At 37.0% G+C, this 16,037-nt stretch overlaps 1 non-coding gene across 1 annotated transcript; it reads right to left on the bottom strand.

The window, feature by feature from the left end:
- Nucleotides 1–14,152: 14,152 nt before the first annotated feature.
- LOC127742209 (small nucleolar RNA R71) lies at nt 14,153–14,256 on the bottom strand. Its single transcript, XR_008003396.1, has one exon. It is a non-coding gene; the product is annotated as a small nucleolar RNA R71 (small nucleolar RNA).
- Nucleotides 14,257–16,037: the final 1,781 nt, after the last annotated feature.

Below are 16,037 nucleotides of genomic sequence, written 5' to 3'. Positions count from 1 at the left end.
ACTCATAGTAACTAATAAAAATTAAAAACAAAACAAAAATAAACAAAAAAGAAAAAGAAAATATTTAAAATAACCAATAATAAGGCACACGTTTGCAATTCCCCGGTGACGATCGAATTTTCTACCTGTAAAGAAATATAAAAATATGATCGCGTCGTAAGTATAGCTTCTAAACCAACAAAAAATCCTTTCGTACAAACATTTGGTTGTCACAAGTAACAAACCCAATAAAATTTATAAACCGAAGTATTCAAACCTCGGGTTGTCTTCTCAAGGAATTGCAGGGAAGTATGATTTATTATTGGTTATGGAAAATAGTATTTTTAGGTTTTAAAAAAGGTTTGAACAAGAGAAATAAATTGCAGGAATTAGTAAATTAATAACTAATAAAACTCTTGGAAAGGTATGAAAATTAGAAGTCCTATCCTAGTTATCCTTATTAATGGTGATGAGAATTATATTTTTGCTCCCACTCAGTCAACCTCTAACTATGAAGGTAAGTCAAGTGGATAAATCAATTTAACACCTAAAGTCCTAGTCAACTCCTTAGGAAAGACTAGAGTTATAAGAATCTAAATCAATTAGCAAAGATAACAATTATCAATCACGATGAGTTTGATAACTCAAGAGTCACCAATTAATCAACAAGAACCAAGAATATAGAAAACTAAATCAAAATCATATGTCTGAAATACCTCAAATTGCATTAATAAAAGAAATCAAATCCAACATGAAAAAGTATACGAGAATTGAGTAAAGGAACATTGAACCTAAAAATTGAGAAGAAGAAAGAAATCCTAAATCCTTTAAGAGGAATCCTAATCCTAAATCCTAAGTGAGAAGAGAGAACCTCTCTCTCTAAAAACTACATCTAAACCTAAAATTGTGTGTGTGATTTGATCGGTTGAGTCTCTACATGTTCCCTGACTTTAATATGTGTTTCTGGGCTGAAATCTGGGTTAAACCGCGGCCCAAAATCATCTTCAGCATATTTTGTAATTTCTGCAGATCGCGCATGTCACGCGTACGCGTCAGTCACGCGTACACGTTGTTTGATGATTTTCCTCTCCACGCGTGCGCGTCAGGCACGCATACGTGTCGCTGTGATTTTGTCCAAATTGCACGCACACGTCAGCCATGCGTGTGCGTCGCTGTTCACTGGTTGTCTCCTTTATTTCTTGTGCTCCTTCCCTTTTTGCAAGCTTCCTCTCCATGCTCTAAGCCATTCTTGCCCTATGAAGCCTAAAACACTTAATCACACAGATTACGACATCAAATGGTATAAAAGAGGAATTAAAATATGTAATTAAAAGATCTCTAGGAAGCAAGTTTTCAACCATAGAACTAAATTATGAAGGAATTGTAAAATCATGCAAATCATATGAATAAGTGGGCAAGAATTTGATAAAAATCACTCAATTAAACACAATATAAACCATAAAATAGTGGTTTATCAACCTCCCCACACTTAAACATTAGCATGTTCTCATGCTTAGCTTAAGGAGATAAAATAAATGAGTAGGGAAAAGCAAGACTCATGCAATGCAACCTATGAATGTGAATGCAACTTACAGCTAAAATGTTTCTACCTACTTGGTGAAAAAGTAAGTAAATCTTTCAAGAATAAATATGAACTGGATTTCACTAATTCAGATCACAAAATAAAATACAAATAACTTGCAAGAAGAAAATAGCTCATGAAAGCAGGGAACAAGGAATCGAGCATCGAACCCTTACTTGAAGTGTATGCACTCTAATCGCTCAGGTGTTTAAGGTTCGATTCTCTCAATTCTCTACTAACCTTGCTTTCTAAGGCTTGCTCTTCTTCTACCAATAAACAAAAGTTTAATGCACAAATACACAAATCAATAGGTCTTTTAAGGGTTGTAATGGGGTCAAGTTCAAGGTAAGATTGTATTTGGTTAAGTAGACTAAAATCTGAATCCTTAATTAACTTAAACTTTTCCCACCTACTTAAGACAATCCATGTAATTATAATGCAAGATCTAACTGCGCATTAGCTACGTTTACCACACATTCATGCATCCCAAATTTAAGTACAACTCATATGCATTGATATTATTACTTAACTTGGGGTCTTTTGTCCCCTTTTATTATTTGCTCTTTTTCTTTTCTTTTTTTTCCTTTTTTTATTTTTCAATGCACATGGTAATTTAACTATTTTGATTTCACCTAGCATGCTTCCCAAATTTTGAAATAACTTATTCAATTTAATTCCCTTTTTTCCTATCATCCCATGTTTCCATAAAATTCCCCATACTTAAATTATACACAATATCTATCTTAAGCTAACCAAGGATTCAACTTGGGATTTTTAATTTGTTTTTCTGCTTAAGGATAGTAATGTGGTTATAAAACAGAAGGGGATTAAAAAGCTCAAAGTGGCTAACAATGGTGACATAAAAGGGTAGGCTTATTTGGGATAAGTGAGCAAAAACAAGTAATGGCCTCAATCATATGTAAGCATGTAAATACACTAAATAATGGACATATAGAATGGAACAAAATATAGATTACAATCATAGAGAAGGAAACACACAAGAATAAAAATTTATGGTTAAATAATGTAACCATGTAAATAAGCTCAAAATCTCACAGGTTGTGTGTTCTTTGGCTCAAAAACCATGTTCCAAATACAACTTCCAAACAGGTTTAACACAAAATTTTCAATTTAAATTAGTGAAATACTATAAAAATTTCTTGAAAAAGAAAATATTACTTCAACCAAGTAGTAACTAAATGCATAAAATCAAACAAACATGCAATCAAATATGCAAATGCAACAGTGAACAAACAAAGAAAATAGAGTATTGGTGTTGAAAAGAAGGTAACTAACCCCTGGAAGTCGGTATCGACCTCCCCATACTTAAAGATTGCACCGTTCTCGGTGCATGCTAAGATGTACAAGTGGATAGGGTTGTGGTTCCTCAGCTGGTGCTCTTTTTGTTCCTTTCCTTGCCGGTGGTTTGGGAGTAGCTTTCTCTTTACCCTTCTTGGTGGCCATCCTAAAAAGGGAAAAAGAAAGTAACTTTTAAAGCTAAGGGTTAGAGCAAAGAAGAGGATGGTACAAGTGATAATCAATGCACGGTAAAGAAGGATGTTGTTAACACATTGTCATGACTACATGTGAAAAGTTCATCAATTGGAAATATGGCAAGTGCATGTGATGGCTATTAAATGCAAGATATTTATTGGCATGCTGGCAAAGGTATGAGTAGCATAGATTAAGCATTAAATGCCCAAGTTAGATTATCATCTCTTTTAAACTAAGAATTTGTTTGGATTGACAATTATATTTTAATTAATAAAATATAAAAGGGGTTTTGTGAAAAACAGGCATTAAAGTAGTAGGATAATATAAAAGTAGTGCATGATGCCATACGGGCTTTTTCACAAACACTTAGCATGCCTGGTAAATAAGTTATTGAAAGTATTAAATTGAACATGCAAGCAACCTTATAAAAAGTAATATATAATTGTCAAACAATTCCTTAATAATCCACAAGCAAAATAATGACCCAAATAAATTTCCAACACCAATTCAAAGAAAAAGAAAGAAAAAGAAAAAGAAGGGAAAGAAAAGATTTAGATTTGGGGAAGAAAAGATCAGATAGTTGGCGGTGATTTGGATAATCTTTGCGTCGCATGTGACGCGGACGCGTAGAGCACGCGTTCGCGCAGTTGGCGCGATTTATGAAGTGACGCGGACGCGTGGTCACGCGTTTGCGTGGAGTGATTTATGCCATTAGCACGAGGGCAGCCTTGCGGTCGCGCAACTCTCTGTTTTAAATGCATTTTGCCAAAAATCTAGGTGACACGGTAGCGTGGTTGATGCGATCGCGTGAATGGCCATGTTTGCAAAATGACGCGGACGCGTGGGGCACGCGTTCGCGTGGTAAGGCTTGTGCTTCTAGCACCGTTCCATCCCCACTCCATCACAACTTGCTGCCATATACCCTTTTTACGTTGATTTTTAGGGCACGCGTTCGCGTGGGTGACGCGGACGTGTCGGAGGCATTTTTCCCACATGACGCAGACGCGTCAGCGACGCGGTCACACGGGTCAAATTGTGCCAAAGGCACACCTCCTGCCACGCTTTCGCGTGGCTTTCTGTTCAATTTTGTTTTCTTCCCAACGTACAGATGACACGGACGTGTCAGCAACGCCTATGCGTCAGCGACGCCTACGCGTCGCGTGCATTTTTTTATTGCAAAATACAGAATGCAGTATGCAGATGCTAATGTTATGAATAATTCCAGGTTCAATAAAATAAAATAAAACTAAAAAACAAACAAAACTAAATAAAATTGAAAATGGAACGATCATACCATGGTGGGTTGTCTCCAACCTAGCACTTTTAGTTAGAGTCCTTAAGTTGGACATTTGGTGAGCTCCCTATTATGGTGGCTTGTGCTTGTATTCATCCAGGAATCCCCACCAGTGTTTGTACTTCCAGTAACCTCTGGGATCCCAAACTAGGCACAAAAAGCCTTCAAGTAAGTTAAAGCAAGTGACAAGACCCCAAGAGTGTTGATTGCCAGAATGAATTCCGGGGTCCCAAATCTTGCTTTTGCACCCGTCTTCTTGTTGAGCAATATTGTTCCATTCGGGTGGCAAGCAGTTTGAATTCTCACTGAAGCGGCCAAACAACATCCTAGACCCATTCAATTGAGCTCTACACCAACCCTTACGTTTAAACTTTGAGCACACAACCATGTTGAACCTTGCTTGACAACTCCAACCACTAACCACCTTCCTCTTACTCTTAATGCCACAAATAGCTCTAAGTTGACCATCCGTTTTCAGTAGCCCATATTCAAGTAGAAAAGTAAAGGATAGGGATAGGAATTTTACCCATTTGAACGTTGTGTTGGATGGTAATGGCCTTGGGAGAGCTGTTTCTAATGAATTTGCAAGCTCCACTCCATTGTGCTCTTCTCTGACAACTTCCACCTCTTTGCAAGCTTCTTCAATTTCAACCTCTTCCTCTTGGTAGCTTGCTTCCGATTCAATTTCTTCTTCATTGTTCACCAAGGACATGGGAGGTTGTGCTTATTCTTCTTTAATCTCCATGTCAAGTCCAATGGGAGAGGATTCAAATGTAAATAAGAATTCATTAATGATTGAATCTATCTCTTGATCGTCCCCTTCAAAGTCTTCAACCATGATATGCGTTGGAGGTTGTACACCCTCCTCAACATCAAATTCAAACTCCTTAGAAGGGGGCTCCGTGACATGAGTTTCCCATGGAGGTTTCGCATCTCCTAAGTCTTCAACCACTTCTTCCTCTTCAATGGCAGGCGTAGCTTCTTCCAATTGTTCTAGTATAAAATCGTGCTACTCACTGTCCACTGGAGTTTCTAACTTCTCCTTCATGTCACGTTCTTCAGTAGATTCTCCACATGAAGCCATGGGGGTTCCTTGAATGTCCGAACGTCGGGAGGGTAATCGATTTATCGCTTGATCTAGTTGGCGAAGGGTTGCATGAAATTTTTTCACTATTTCCTTGAGATGATCCCTTGATTCTTGTTGCGCTCGGCTATCATAAATAGGATCATAGTGCTCTTGGATTGATGGATCTAGAGATGGTGTATATTGAGGTGGTGGTTCTTGGGAGTAATTAGGGTGGAATTTGGGTGGTTCTATATATGGTTCATACGGTTCATAGGGTGGTTGGTATGGTGGATACGGATGAGGGTCATATGGAGGTGAATGGTGGAAAGGGGCTTGTGAGTATGGTGTTCCAAAGTCATGTTGAGGAGGGGGTTCGTAGGCATATGGTAGTGGTTGTTGATAATCAAAAGAGTGCTCACCATAGCCATTGCCTTGATATGCACCACAGAATGGTTGTTGATAGTCCATTGGAGGTGGTTGTTGCCATGAGGGTTGATCAAGTCCTTGTGGCTCCTCCCATCTTTGATTGTCCCATCCTTGATGCAAGTCGTCATTATAATCTCCTCTTCCTGCAACATAATTGTAACCAGACTCATAGCCAAAGGGGTGAGATTTTATAGTAGTAAGAGAAAATAAAGATAAAAACTAACAAAAAGAAAATATTTTGAAAAAGGTATGATTTTTGAAAAAAGATAAGATAAGATTTTGAAACAGGATAAGATAAGATTTTGAAAAAGATATGATTTTTGAAAAAAAAAAGATGAGATAAGATAAAAATTTAAAAAATATTTACAATAACCAATAATAAGGCACACATTTGCAATTCCCTGGCAACGGCGCCATTTTGACGATCGGATTTCCTACCGGTTAAGAAATATAAAAATATGATCGCGTCGTAAGTATAGCTTCTAAACCAACAGAAAATCTTTTCGTACAAACGTTTGGTTGTCACAAGTAACAAACCTAATAAAATTTATAAACGGAAGTATTCAAATTTCGAGTCGTCTTCTCAAGGAATTGCAGGGAAGTATGAATTATTATTGGTTATGGAAAACAGTATTTTCGGGTTTTAAAAAGGGTTTGAACAAGAAAAATAAATTGCAGGAATTAGTAAATTAATAACTAATAAAACTCTTGGCAAGGTATGAAAATTAGAAGTCCTATCCTAGTTGTCCTTATCAATGGTGATGAGAATTATATTTTTGTTCCCACTCAGTCAATCTCTAACTATGAAGGTAAGTCAAGTGGATAAATCAATTTAACACCTAAAGTCCTAGTCAACTCCTAAGGAAAGACTAGAGTTATAAGAATCTAAATCAATAAGCAAAGATAAAATTATCAATCACGATGAGTTTGATAACTCAAGAGTCACCAATTAATCAACTAGAACCAAGAATATAGAAAACTAAATCAAAATCATATGTCTGAAATACCTCAAATTGCATTAATAAAAGAAATCAAATCCAACATGAAAAAGTATATGAGAATTGAGTAAAGGAACATTGAACCTGAAAATTGAGAAGAAGAAATCCTAAATCCTTTAAGAGGAATCCTAATCCTAAATCCTAAGAGAGAGAAGAGAACCTCTCTCTCTAAAAACTACATCTAAACCTAAAATTGTGTGTGTGATCTGATCTATTGAGTCTCTGCATGTTCCCTGACTTTAATCTGTGTTTCTAGGCCGAAATCTGGGTCAAAACGTGGCCCAAAATCGTCTTCAGCATATTCTGTAATTTCTGCAGATCGCGCATGTCACGCGTACGCATCAGTCACGCGTACACGTCGTTTGACGATTTTCCTCTTCACGCGTGTGCGTCAGGCATGCGCTCGCGTTGTTTGCGCGAACTCCAATTTACGCGTACGCGTCAGGCATGCGTATGCGTTGCTGTGATTTTGTCCAAATTGCACGCACGTGTCAGCTATGCATGCGTGTCGCTGTTCGCTGGTTGTCTCCTTTATTTCTTGTGCTCCTTCCCTTTTTGCAAGCTTCCTCTCCATTTTCTAAGCCATTCCTGCCCTATGAACCCTGAAACACTTAATCACACAGATCACGGCATCGAATGGTATAAAGGAGAATTAAAATACGTAATTAAAAGATCTCTAGGAAGCAAGTTTTCAACCATAGAACTAAACTAGGAAGGAATTGTAAAATCATGCAAATCATATGAATAAGTGGGCAAGAATTTGATAAAAACCACTCAATTAAAAACAATATAAACCATAAAAATAGTAGTTTATCACCCGGCAACGGTGCCATTTTGACGAATTGATTTTAGCCGGAAAAGAATTTCACAAAAATAATTGCGTTGTAAGTATAGTTTCTAAACCAACGGAGAATCCTTTCGTGCAAAAGTTTTGGTTGTCGCAAGTAACAAACCCAGTAAAATTTATAAACCAAGTATTCAAACCTCGGGTCGTCTTCTCAAGGAATTATAGTGTGGTGTGTTTTATTATTAGTTTTGGAAAACAGTATTTTTGGGTTTTTGAAAGATTTGAACAAGCGAAATAAATTGCAGGAATTAATAAATCAGTAGCTAGGAGAACTCTTGGCAAGGTATGAAAATTAGAAGTCCTATCCTAGTTATCCTTATCAATTGTGATGAGAATTGCTCGTTGCTCCCACTTAGTCAACCTCTAACTATGAAGGTAAGTCAAGTGGATAAATCAATATGAATCCTCAAGTCCTAGTCAATTCCTAAAGAAAGACTAGAGTTAGTGGAATTCAAGTCAATTAGCAACTCCCAATTATCAATCAACAAAAGAGTTTGATAACTCAAGAGTCTCTAACTACTCAACCAAAGCCAAGAATATAGAAAGCTAAATAAAAATCATATATTTGAAAATACCTCAAATTGCATTAATAAAAAAATCCAATCTAACATGGAAAAGTTCATAAATTCAATTGGGAAAATAGATAAAAAGAACATTAAACCTGGAAATTGAGAAGTAGAAATCCTAATCCTAAAAGAAATCCTAATCCTAAATCTTAAGAGAGAGGAGAGAACATCTCTCTCTAAAAGCTACATCTAAAAACCAAAATTTATGAATTATGAATGTTGTATTGTGTATGAATTATGTCTCTGCATGTTCCCTGGCTTTATTCTGTGTTTCTGGGCCGGAAACTGGGTCAAAACATGGCCCAAAGTCACCCCTAGCGTTCCTGTTAATTCTGCAGATCGCGCATGTCACGCGTACGCGTCAGTCACGCATACGCATCAGTCACGCATACGCGTCGCTGGTCATTTTGACGTGTCACGCGTTCGCGTCAAGCACGCGCACGCGTCATCTTGCAGAACTCCAATCCACGCGTTCGCGTTAGGCACGCGCACGCGTCGCTGTGCTTTAGTCCAAATCACGCGCACGCGTCAGCCATGCGTACGCGTCGCTGCTCGCTGATTGTCTCCTTTATTTCTTGTGCTCCTTCCATTTTTGCAAGCTTCCTTTCCATCCTCTAAGCCATTCCTACCCTATAAAGCCTGAAACACTTAACAAATGGATCACGGCATTGAATGGTATAATGGAGAATTAAAATATACAATTTAAAGACTTATAGGAAGCAAGTTTTCAACCATAGAATAAATTTGGGAAGGAATTGTAATATCATGCTAATCATATGAATAAGTGGGCAAGAATTTGATAAAAACCACTCAATTAAACACAATATAAACCATAAAATAGTAGTTTATTAGTCACTGGCCTAAGTGTCCATGAGTATTATATACTACATAGAGAAAATCGAAACCATACATTGGCCGATTCCCAATATAAACCAAATGAGCTTTCCACCAAAATCCAACCACTAAGGTAGCTCCAACAAGCACCAATAAGCTCCAAACTCACAAAAATCACGCTATATACACATAAATCACTACAATTCAACCTAGGGCTCAACATAAATCAAAATTTCACAAGAGTTCAAAGCCTCTTACCTCTCCCAACAGATTTGGATGTCAAAACCCAAAGCTAAGCAAGGATTATAGTGAACCTATTCATCAAGAATCACAAAAACTCACTTAGCCATAAACACTAGGTATCCGAAACTTTGGAGAAAAGAAATGGAGAGATTTCGAGTTTACGTATAGAGTTTCTTGTATGGATTTTGTAGAGCTCTTCACAAGGAACGCGTAGTCACTGACGGCACACAAATCGGAGCCCTAGAACTCAAGATATGAGCTTGAGAATATTGAGGTGATTAGGGTTCAACCTCTTCTTCTCTCCCTCTTTCAAATCTGAAGTGTGTGTGTGTTTATGAGGCTAGGGTTCATTAAATGAACCTTTATATATGTTGGATTTGGGCCTAACTTAGGCCTGGTTCAACCCGTTAGCGTTTTTAGCCCGTTTGGCCCAACTTCGGGCCAAACCTTTAAAATTAACACCAGGTTTTCCATTTCTACTATTTTTCTAAGGTTTTTGACTGTTTTTACTTTGTCTCGCGCAGCACCGGGCAGACTTGAACCGGTTCAACTGTCGGTTCGCAGTTTTTTACAGTTTTTCGCAGAAAACACATTTTCTAACTCGAAAAGACCCAGTGAGTCCAAAAATGATGTTTAAAACCTCAAATTCTCACTCTAACTTTCCGGAATCAAATTTGGGCAACATAACCACTTAATTAACCGGTACGATTAATTGTGGTTCTTACAGGGAGACCCATGAGCGGATAATTTATACGCTTTTTGGCATTGTTTTTACATAGTTTTTCATATGTTTTTGTTACTTTTTAGTATATTTTTATTAGTTTTTATGCAAAAATCACATTTCTAGACTTTACTATGAGTTTGTGTATTTTTTTGCGATTTCAGGTATTTTCTGGTTGAAATTGAGGGACCTGAGCAAAAATATGATTCAGAGGCTGAGAAAGGACTGAAGATGTTGTTATATTCTGACCTCCCTACACTCGAAGTAGATTTTCTTGAGCTTCAGAAACCCAATTAGTGCGCTCTCAATTGCGTTGGAAAGAAGACATCTTGGGCTTTCCAGCAATGCATAATAGTCCATACTTTGCCCGAGATTTGATGGCCCAAACTGGCATCAGAATGCTGGTCAGAGACCCTTTTCTAGCGTAAAACGCCAGAACTGGCACCAAAGCTGGAGTTAAACGCCCAAACTGGCACCAAAACTGGCGTTTAAATTCCAAGAAGAGCCTATGCACGTGAAATCTTTAATGCTCAGCCCAAACACACACCAAATGGGCCTTGGAAGTGGATTTCTGCACTATCTACACTTAGTTACTCATTTTTTGTAAACCTAGTTTACTAGTTTAGTATAAATAGCACCTTTTACTATTTCATATCTTTAGATCATTTTTGAGACTATCTTTGGATCACTTTTGATCTCTTGATCACGTTTTAGGGGCTGGTCATTCGGTCATGCCTGGACCTTCATCACTTATGTATTTTCAATGGTAGAGTTTCTACACCTCATAGATTAAGGTGTAGAGCTCTGCTGTTCCTCATGAATTAATGCAAATTACGACTATTTTCTATTCAATCGCGCTTGCTTCTATTCTAAGATATTCACTCATATTTCAACATGATGAATGTGATGATTTATGACACTCATCACCATTCTCAACTTATGAACGCGTGCCTGACAACCACTTCCGTTCTACCTGCAACAGCTTGAGTGTGTATCTCTTGGGCTTCTGATTCACGAGTTTGATTGTCTCTCCTGACAACAGAGCATTCAATTCCGTGAGATCAGAATCTTCGTGGTATAGGCTAGAATCAATTGGCAGCATTCCTAAGATCCGAAAAGTCTAAACCTTGTCTGTGGTATTCCGAGTAGGATCTAGGAAGGGATGACTGTGACGAGCTTCAAACTCGTGACTGTTGGGCGCAGTGACAGTGTGCAAAAGGATCAATAGATTTTATTCTGACATGATCGAAAACCGACAGCTGATTAGCCATGCGGAAAACCGTAGCGGACATGTTTTCACCGAGAGGACGGATGGTAGCCATTGACAACGGTAATCCACCAACACACAGCTTGCCATGGAAGGGATTACACATGATTAGATGAGGACAATAGAAAAGTAGAGGCTCAGAGGGAACAAATCATCTCCATACGCTTATCTGAAATTCTCACCAATGAATTTCATAAGTATCTCTATCCTATTTTATGTTTATTTCTCTTTTTATTATCAAAACCTTATAACCATTTGAATCCGCCTGACTGAGATTTACAAGATGATCATAGCTTGCTTCAAGCTGACAATCTCCGTGGGATCGACCCTTACTCACGTAAGGTATTACTTGGACGACCCAGTGCACTTGCTGGTCAGCTATGCGGAGTTGTGAAAAGTGTAATCACGATTCCGTGTACCAAGTGTTTGGAGCCGTTGCCGGGGATTGTTCGAGTTTGGACATTTGACAGTTCATCTTGTTGCTTAGATTAGGTATTTTTCCTTTTTATTTTTTATTTTCTTCAGAATTTTTAAGAATCAATTCTAGAGTTTCAGATGATGCTTTTATCATCATAGGAGCTAGTTAATTCCTATCAATTTGGCTGTTGTATGTAATGCTCTGCTAAAGCTTGGCTAGCCATGTCTAATCTTTTTAGACTGAAGCTTTAGACTAACATTGCATGATTCCTGGAATCCTTATTAAAAATTTTGAATTTCTTAGTTTCTTTTTCAAAATAATTTTCGAAAATTTTTTTTTAATAAAATCATAAAATCAAAAATATCTTCGTGTTTCTTGTTTGAGTCTAGAGTTAAATTTTAAGTTTGGTGTCAATTGCATGTTTTTATTTTTCTAGCATTTTTTCAAAAACTCATGCATTGTGTTCTTCATTGATCTTCAAGTTGTTCTTGATGATTTTCTTTGTCTGATCTTTAAATTCTCTTGTTTTGTGTCTTTTGTTGTTTCTCATGTGCATTCTCAATTTGTTAGTGTCTCTAGTATGAAAATTTCTAAGTTTAGTGTCTCGCATGTCTTTCTTTTCTTAAAAATTTTCAAAAATATGTTCTTGATGTTCATCATGATCTTCATAGTGTTCTTGATGTTCATCTTGACATTAAAAGTGTTCTTGCATGCATTCCTTATTTTGATCTTAGTTTTTCATGTTTAATATCATTCTGTTGTTTTTCTCTCTCATCATAAAAAATTTCAAAAAAAAATCAAAATTATGTCTTTTCAAGTCAATAATACAGAGAATTGAAGATTCAGAACATACAGCAGAGGAATCATAAAGAAAAAGCTGGGCATTCAAAATGTCCAGAAAAGAAGGATTTCTGGCATTACCTGGCTGGGCGTTTAACGCCCAAGGAGGTAGCCAAGTTGGCGTTAAACGCCAGAATAGATACCATTCTGGGTGTTTAACTCCAGGATAACACCAAGGAGGTTATTTTGTTTTCAATTTTTCAAGTTTTAAAAACTAATTTTTCAAAATCCTATCTTTTTCATATCCTCTCTTATCAATCATATCTTTTTCAAAATCAAATATTTTTCATTTTTCTTCTTAATATTTTCGAAAATTTTAAAAGTTGATTTTCAAAATATTTTTCTTATTCTTATTTCATATTTTCGAAAACCTTGCTAACAATTAAGGATTTGATTCAAAAAAATTTTCAAGTTTGTTACTTTCTTGTTAAGGTTCAATCTTTAAATTCTAGAATCATGTCTTTTAGTTTCTTATTAGTCAAGTCATCAATTTTAATTTTAAAAATCAAATCTTTTAATCTCTTTTTCAATCATATCTTTTCAAACATATATTTTTCAATCAAATCTTTTTCAAATCATATCTTTTTCAAATTTTAATTTCAAAATCTTTTTCTAACTTTTTATCTTTTCAAAACTTACTATTTCTTATCTTTTTCAAAATCACCTAACTACTTTTTCACTTCTCATTTTCGAAAATCACCTTTTTTTTTTCAAAAATCTTTTTAATTAACTAATTGTTTTAAACTCCAATTTTATTTTATTCCTTTCTTAATTTTTGAATACTAACTAATTTTTAAAATAAAAAAAATATTTTTCTTTTTTCTTTTATTCAATATTCGAATTTCTTCTTCTTTCTCATCTCTTTCTATTTAATCACTAACATTTATCCTCCTTTAAAAATTTGAACCCCCTCCCTCTCCATAAGTTCGAATTCCTCTCTCTACCTCATCCTTCTATTCTTCTTTTCCTCTGACACATCAAGGAATCTCTATACTGTGACATAGAGGATTCAATACTTTCTTTGTTTTCTTCTCTTTCATATGAGTAGGAACAAAGATAAAGGCATTCTTGTTGAAGCTGATCCTGAACCTGAAAGGACTCTGAAGAGGAAGCTAAGAGAAGCTAAAGCACAACTCTCTGGAGAGGACCTAACAGAAATTTTTGAAAAAGAAGAAGACATGACAGCCAAAAATAATAACAACAATGCAAGGAAGATGCTTGGTGACTATGCTGCACCAACTTCCAACTTCTATGGAAGAAGCATCTCAATTCCTGCCATTGAAGCAAACAACTTTGAGCTTAAGCCTCAATTAGTTTCGCTAATGCAGCAGAACTGCAAGTTTCATGGACTTCCATCAGAAGATCCTCATAAGTTCTTATCTGAATTCTTGCAAATATGTGATACTGTTAAGACCAATGGGGTTGATCCCAAGGTCTACAGACTTATGCTTTTCCCCTTTGCTGTAAGACACAGAGCTAGAACATGGTTGGACTCACAACCTAGAGAAAGCCTGAACTCTTGGGACAAGCTGGTCAATGCTTTCTTGACCAAATTCTTTTCACCTCAAAAGATGAGTAAGCTCAGAGTGGATATCCAAACCTTCAGATAGAAAGAAGGTGAATTCCTCTATAAAGCTTGGGAAAGATACAAGCAATTAACCAAAAGGTGTCCTTCTGACATGTTTCCAGAATGGAGCATCATATGTATATTCTATGATGGTCTGTCTAAGTTATCCAAGATGTCATTGGACCACTCTGCTGGTGGATCTCTTCATCTGAAAACGCCTGCAGAAGCCCAGGAACTCATTGAAATAGTTGCAAATAACCAGTTCATGTACACTTCTGAGAGAAATCCAGTGAATAATGGGACGACTCAGAAGAAAGGAGTTCTTGAGATTGACACTCTGAATGCCATATTGGCTCAGAACAAAATATTGACTCAGTAAGTCAATCTGATTTCTCAGAATCTGACTGGATTGCAAGCTGCATCCGGCAGTGCTAAAGACGCCTCCTCTGAAGGAGAAGCTTATGAACCTGAGAATTCTGTAATGGAAGAGGTGAATTACATGGGAGAATCCTATGGAAACACCTGTAATCCTTTATAAAGGAATCACCCAAATTTCTCATAGAAGGATCAACAGAAGCCTCAACAAGGCTTCAATAACAATAATGGTGGGAGAAATAGGTTTGGCAATAGCAAACCTTTTCCGTTATCTTCTCAGCAATAGACAGAGAATTCTGAGCAGAGCCTCTCTGTCTTAGCAAACATAGTCTCTGATCTCTCCAAGGCCACTCTTAGATTCATGACTGAGGCACGGTCCTCCATAAGAAATTTGGAGGCACAAGAGGGTCAGCTGAGTAAAAGAGTTACTGAAACTCCTCCTAGCACTCTCCCAAGCAATACAGAAGAGAATCCAAAAAGAGAATGCAAGGCCATCTACACGTCCAACATGGCCAAACCTGTAGAGGAGGGAAAGGCAGTGATTCCCAGTGAGAAAGACCTCATGGGTCGTCTACTGACCACTAGGGAGTTCCCTCATGAACAACCAAAGGAATCTGAGGCTCATCTAGAGACCATAGAGATTCCACTGAACTTCCTATTACCATTTATGAGCTCTGATGAGTATTCATCCTCTGAAGAAGATAAAGTTACTACTGAAGAGCAAGTTGCTCAGTATTTAGGAGCAATCATGAAGCTGAATGCCAAGTTATTTAGTAATGAGACTTGGGAGGATGAACCTCCATTGCTCATTAATGAACTAAACGCCTTGGTTCAGCATGCTCTGTGTGACCTAGGATCAAGTATCAACCTCATGCCACTCTCTGTAATGGAGAAGCTAGTAATCTTTGAGCTACAAGCTGCAAGAATCTCACTAGAGATGGTAGACAAATCAAAGAAACAGGCTTATGGACTTGTAGAGGATGTCTTAGTAAAGGTTGAAGGCCTTTACATCCCTGCTGACTTCATAATCCTAGACACTGGGAAGGATGAGGATGAATCCATCATCCTTGGAAGACCCTTCCTAGCCACAGCAAAAGCTGTGATTGATGTAGACAAAGGAGAGTTAGTCCTTCAAGTGAATAAGGACTACCTTGTGTTTAAGGCTCAAGGATCTTCCTTTATAAACATGGATAAGAAGCATGAAAAGCTTCATCCAATTCTCTCCATACAGAGTCAAGCAAAGCCCCCACATCCAAACTCTAAGTTTGGTGTTGGGAGGCCACAATCATGCTCTGAGCATCTGTGAAGCTCTGTAAGAGCTTCCTGTCAAGCTATTGACATTAAAGAAGCGCTTATTGGGAGGCAACCCAATTTTATTTATCTCTATTAATTACTCTTTTATTTTCCATTGTTATTTTATGTTTTCTTTAGGATGATGATCATGTGGAGTCATAAAAACAACTGCAAAAATTAAAGTAAAATAAAAAATAGCATAAAAAATAGCACACTTTGGAGGAAGA

The sequence above is a fragment of the Arachis duranensis genome, chromosome 9, assembly GCF_000817695.3.
Source record: "Arachis duranensis cultivar V14167 chromosome 9, aradu.V14167.gnm2.J7QH, whole genome shotgun sequence".
NCBI classification, from domain to species: Eukaryota; Viridiplantae; Streptophyta; class Magnoliopsida; order Fabales; family Fabaceae; genus Arachis; species Arachis duranensis.
This window is presented reverse-complemented; position numbering and strand designations above follow the sequence as displayed.